We start from the raw sequence: 5,481 nt of genomic DNA on the forward strand, positions 1-5,481 counted from the left end.
CCCACCCAGCCAGAAATTACCCTGTTTGATTTACCTGTTTGAGTAGTGAGGACAGGTGAGCAGCCGTGAAGCTGAGTGGTGTGAAGACTGCAGGGGTACAAGGTTTTTATACAGTTCTGAGCCCTCTCCATGCTAATGAGGCACCCACTAGGAATGAAAACTTAATTATTTACTGACTGAACATCTTCCTGCCTGTCTGCTGTCCCCAGCATGCGACATCCCCTGTTTGACTCATGGGGAGATGCTGAACAGAAGCAATTATATTTTAATTAAAGAATACTACACACAATCAAAGGTATTATCTGATTAATCCTGACATTAGATATGTGAGGCAGATAAGAAAACATTTGTTTTTCCACTTCCAGATGGAGCCCTGGAGGTACACTAGTGCCCAGTTGACTCCCCACCAATGACTCATGTCAGTCAGTCCATGTGAAGCGTGTGAAGCGTGTGATGCCATGCAATGCCATGCTTCTCATCTCTTTTGATGCCACATGATAATGATGAAGATGATGATGTCCATTAGCAACCCTAGCTCATGTGGATGGCAAGCAGTAGTTGGAAAAGGCAGGCTTCTTGGAGTGAGGACAACTACTGACTCATTTGTAAGGCCAGCGGTTGGAAATGGCTCGGGGGGTATCATATGATGCTGCCATCTAAGTTGGCAGGGGCTGAGCTTTGGTGATGCAGAGGGGTCTCTTCCTATCCCCTGTCTCTTTGTTTCTGTATCCCAGTATGATATGTAGGGGATGCCTACGCTGGTGTTTAGGATTGACCTGAGGAGACTTGATGGGCTGGGAGGAGGCTTGATGTTCAGGGGAGTATTGCGCTATGGTGGGGAGGGGACAGGCTGGACTGTCACTGGGGGATTAAGCTCCAGGGTTTTCAGTATAAAAAGAAGTCAGCCAGTGTGGCCTTGAGGGTGGCCCTAAATATCCATGTGGGCCTAGCCTTAAGATACCTGCGAACCAGCATCATTTGTCAGGAACTGCTGGAAGAAATAGGTAAATGATAGAAAACTTGGTTTTAGTATCATTGGGTTTCACTGGTCAGGATTTTCCTCCATGAAGCTTTTCTTGAAGTGTTTTCTATGTCATGGAGTATCTAGAACAGTGCTTCTGAACCTTCTCTGGCTCGTGGCACCCCTCAGAGACTTGAGGCACCCCTTGGAAAATGCCAACTTTTTGTTTTTGCTCATTTTTTGACTACAGAAAAATAATACAGCAATTCTTCTTCTTTTGCAAAGAACTTGGAAAGACCACAGAAGGTCATAATGTTTCAAATGCTATGGATTCCACTTTAAAATCTCTAGGTTTATCTAGTGAATCATGTTTACACACCTAACAACATTAACACCCTTGAAAGGATCTCAAGGCACCCTAGGGTGCTGCACACTCTGGTTGAGAATCACCTTGATTGTGAGGACCTACCACTTCCCCCACTCTCCCCTGCCAATTATTTCTGAATTCATTCTTTAGTTTGTCCTTGCTGCTGCTGTGCTCCTGGAGCTGATTTATAGCTGAAAGTGTCTTGAAACACCACAGGACTTGTACAGTAGTTGCTGGATTGTCCTGTCTAGATCACAGCAGAGTCTATTTGTAGCTCCCCAAAAATACTTTCACCTAAACATTTCTAACCATTTGGAGGGTTTGGTGGTTACAAAAGTGGATTAAAAAAAATTCCTTTAAGTTATTTGGGACATGCATGTGTGCATGTGGTGTACATTTCTGAAGGATATTTCCTTTGAAATCCTTTGATCTATATTAAATAGTCCCAGCAAAAAGCCTTGATCACTGAAGTTCATGGAAAAGGTGCCATTATTTTCAAGGGGCTTTGAATCAGGCCATGTATAGTGCTCAGGTGTGCATTAGGATGGATGGATTGTAAGGAAGTGGGATGTTTCTTTGAGAGCAGGTCAAGAGCAGAGGCACTGACCATTCTTTGTTAACTTTTTCAATCCATAATTATAGAATGGAAACTGTAATTTTCCGCTGGAAAGGAATCAATTTGAGAACAAAGAAACAAAACCCAAGAAACTGTTGTTGTGTGCGGGCACCTTGTCTTCTAACACAAACCCAGAACATTTGTATGAAAATGGAAATTTGTTGTTAATGTGTTTTTTTATGATAAATGGAAACAATTTCCTGTTTTGCTTGGTCACATTTTTAATAAGTGGCTGGGCTATGAAAAGCCATGGGGAACATGATCAGGCTGTTTGAAATGGGCACATCTCATGCTTTAATGTGGAGTGAAATGCATTCCTTGCATGGTAAAATCCATGGCTCATTCTGACATACGTTCATCATAGAAGTGGTTATCAATCATTTATGTAGCAAATTACCTTTCCAATGAACTGCTACGAACACTAGCTAATAAACATGTGGATTATAACAGACTCATCTCTCATGGATATGGTATTCATAATATGATGCAGTGGAACTCAGGCTACTTGTATGTTATCAGTCATCAGACTTCAGTTATGAGCAAGCATCTAACAACGCATCATCTCAGCCCAGGCAGGCGCAGTTCTGAGGTTTATCGAGGGCAGCTTTGTAAAAATGCAAAATGTAACGCTTTAAAAAGCCTTAAAAACATTCTTGTTGAGACATTTAAATATATTACAATGTCTCTGGCTTTTTAAAAATGTCTTCAGTGTTTTGATGATTTGTGTTTTGGTGAGCAAAGCAAACCTCAGGTGAATTTTACTGGTTCTGCTCTTGAATTCATAGGGAGAAAATAGAACTTAATCTTCTTTCTGAGCTTTTTATTATATAGAGTCACTTCTGCTTTTACTGCCCCTTTGCAGCAATTGCTTCTTATTAGCCCTTCAATCGCCAGTGGTGGGATGAAGGAAATGGCATTAGACAGAGTGTTTTGTGAACCTGTATTGCCCCAGAGTACTAGGATTTTGGCTTGGGGTATGTTTGCTAGGGAGCTGCACTCTGGGTGGGGCACAAAACCATGATTCAGGCACCTCATGCCAGTTAACGATCTCCAGGTGGCTTCTTGGGTTTGGTTTTGCTGTCGGGTTTTGGCCAAATTTCAGAGCGGGTAGCTCACACCCTGCCTGCTTCATTTCTCCAGGCAGTTTCCTTTTGGATCCAGTCTAATTCCCTCTGCCTGGCCCTAATTGCTATTGTTAGTTTTATGATACTAATGCCTCTCTCTTGTCTAGCAACATAAATGGATCTTCAGGAGGATATTACTGCAGGAGCAGGGTAAAGCAGGATCAGAAGAACTATCTTTATCCATGACTGCTGAACAAATAAGGCATAGCAATGCAGCTCATGTTTTGCAAGTTTTATTGTGTCTCGGGTAACAGTGGAGATTTGAAAGTACTTAATAGAGTACCCTCAGAATACAATATACGACATTGTGTCTCAAGAGCTTACTTGATACAGCAGAAGTAGAACTTGATACAAACATTTCATATTTACGCAGGCACTAGGGTCTCTAGACCATGTTCTAGACACACAGGAGCAGATTTTCCACAGCATTATAAAAGTGCCTATAAAGAGAAAGAAAGCTGCCCACATGCCTTGTTCCCGCTGGCTTCAGGTGCTGAGATGCTTCTTAATATCGTGCTAAGTAGTTATCTGCATCTTTGAGCACCCAAGGCTGGATTTTTAAGGTATTTAACTGGTTTTAATCTGCTGGCGAGGAAAGAATCTGCAGTTTGTGAAATGGCACATGAGATGCTTTAGGCACTGAAGGTGTCACTGTATGAACAGGGAGGAAACTGGCAGGTCTTCATTTCATTTTGGTTCCTGGGGTTGTTGGCTGTGTTACTTTAGTTAGTTAGCTGCTGTGTTGGCACCTTGCTGACCTGCTGCGGCTGCACTTTTCCCCTTATGCATAACGCAGTTGTGCTGGGGCGCAGCATTTCTGCACTGGTGCCTGGCATGGCCACACTGGACGGCGCTTGCGTACATGCTGCCTTCGCCATGTTTTTTGGTCGAAAGGTCCAGATCCATGGCACAGAGGCCCAGAACTGTGGCAGGATGATCTAGAGTCTCCTTGACTATGCTGGATCCCAGAACAGAAAGTCTGTCCGCAGCCGTAGGGTCCCCCCTTTCCAAGGCATGACCCTGAAGGTCCATGGCAGAACGCTGTATAGTGTCCAGGGCTGTACATCTTTCTGCAGGGCAGGCAAAACTGAAATAAAACAGAGAGTTGATTTGCCACCAGAAGCTCAGGTCCACCGTTGCTTCCCATTTCCCCATCCTCTAGCATTCATAGAAAGCCTTTCTTACGCTAAAACCCATGACCTCACATGAGCCCTGAAACCTGTTTTCTAGGGATTGCCACAGCTTTCTTGACTCCTGTCCTGAGCTTTCCGCCACTGTGGATTCACCTGAGAGAGAAGTTGTTATAAATACTGCCTTGATTCCCCAAAGGTTGACTTCTTATGCCTGAAGAAAGGTAATTGCACCTGAAAGCTTGCTAAGAACTTTTTTCCAACTACTCCGTTGGTCTAATAAAAGGTACCACATCTAGTCAACAAACCTTGTCCTTCCTTTCAAGCATTTTTGGACAGAGCCTTTAGGTAGCCACATGACCCTCAGTCCTGTCACATACCAATGGTCCTGCATTTACCAATTCTCCCTGAAATTCCCAACACATTCTGCACACTGCTAATATTTCTGTGTTGAAGATAGACCCTAGCCAGGGTGCTCAGATGCTGAGTTAAGCTGCAGGATGCATTCAGGCTTTGATTGCAAAGCATCCTTGTGTAGCATGCATTTTTTCCATCAATATTAAAGATCTTTGTAGTCCACTTACATGGGCAGATGAGGAGAAGTGAAGCCAAAGGAGTAAGAGCAGGGAAGGGAGGGCTTTTATGTGCTTCAGAAGCCACAGGGATGTTCCTTGAGCAACAGTGAGGTCATTATTTACAAACACTAACTCCTGCCAATTTGCTGTATCCATCGTTTTGGCATTCATGCTCTGACTTACCTCTCTTCTGTCATCGTTCAAAGTGTTATGTAAATCCTAGCCAGCCAATCCCCGCGAATGGCTGAATAGGTACTTTTACACTCACTTCACAGCTGGTGACATAGTGGTGCAGAGATGTAATGAACCTTCCCCGGGGGCAGGCTGTGTTGAATCAATGGGATAGATATGATCATAACTCGATGTTCATGACTCCCACTCATGTGTCTTGGCTTGAATGCTGCTCTGTATAATTTATTCTCAGGCTATAGGAAAATATAACTGCAATCCTCCAGTTCAGGAGAGTCGCCTGCAGAGATGAGGACCCCTTTGCAAGTCTGTCTCAGTGAGGCAGCTGCAGAGCCAGGGTTGGAAATGAAGAGCTGTTGAGTCACTACCACCTTCAGAAATGATTCTGCTTTCTGTATTATCTCTTCATTTCCCACCCATGCTCCAGAGGTTGTTTTGACTTCATAGTTCATTTTGCTTTGCCAATCGCAAAGCATGTTTGTTCCTGTCCTGGGTCTTGTGCAGCTGAACCAATTTTCC

The 5,481-nt window shown here is 43.7% G+C and overlaps 1 long non-coding RNA gene across 1 annotated transcript; it reads right to left on the reverse strand.

Moving 5' to 3' along the window:
• Positions 1-3,285: 3,285 nt before the first annotated feature.
• Positions 3,286-4,907, reverse strand: LOC109285887 (uncharacterized). Its single transcript, XR_002093790.2, has 2 exons — positions 4,783-4,907; positions 3,286-4,155 (listed from the first exon to the last, which is right to left on the reverse strand). It is a non-coding gene; the product is annotated as an uncharacterized LOC109285887 (long non-coding RNA).
• Between the last annotated feature and the right edge of the window lie 574 nt (positions 4,908-5,481).

The sequence above is a fragment of the Alligator mississippiensis genome, chromosome 15, assembly GCF_030867095.1.
Source record: "Alligator mississippiensis isolate rAllMis1 chromosome 15, rAllMis1, whole genome shotgun sequence".
Taxonomy (NCBI): domain Eukaryota; kingdom Metazoa; phylum Chordata; order Crocodylia; family Alligatoridae; genus Alligator; species Alligator mississippiensis.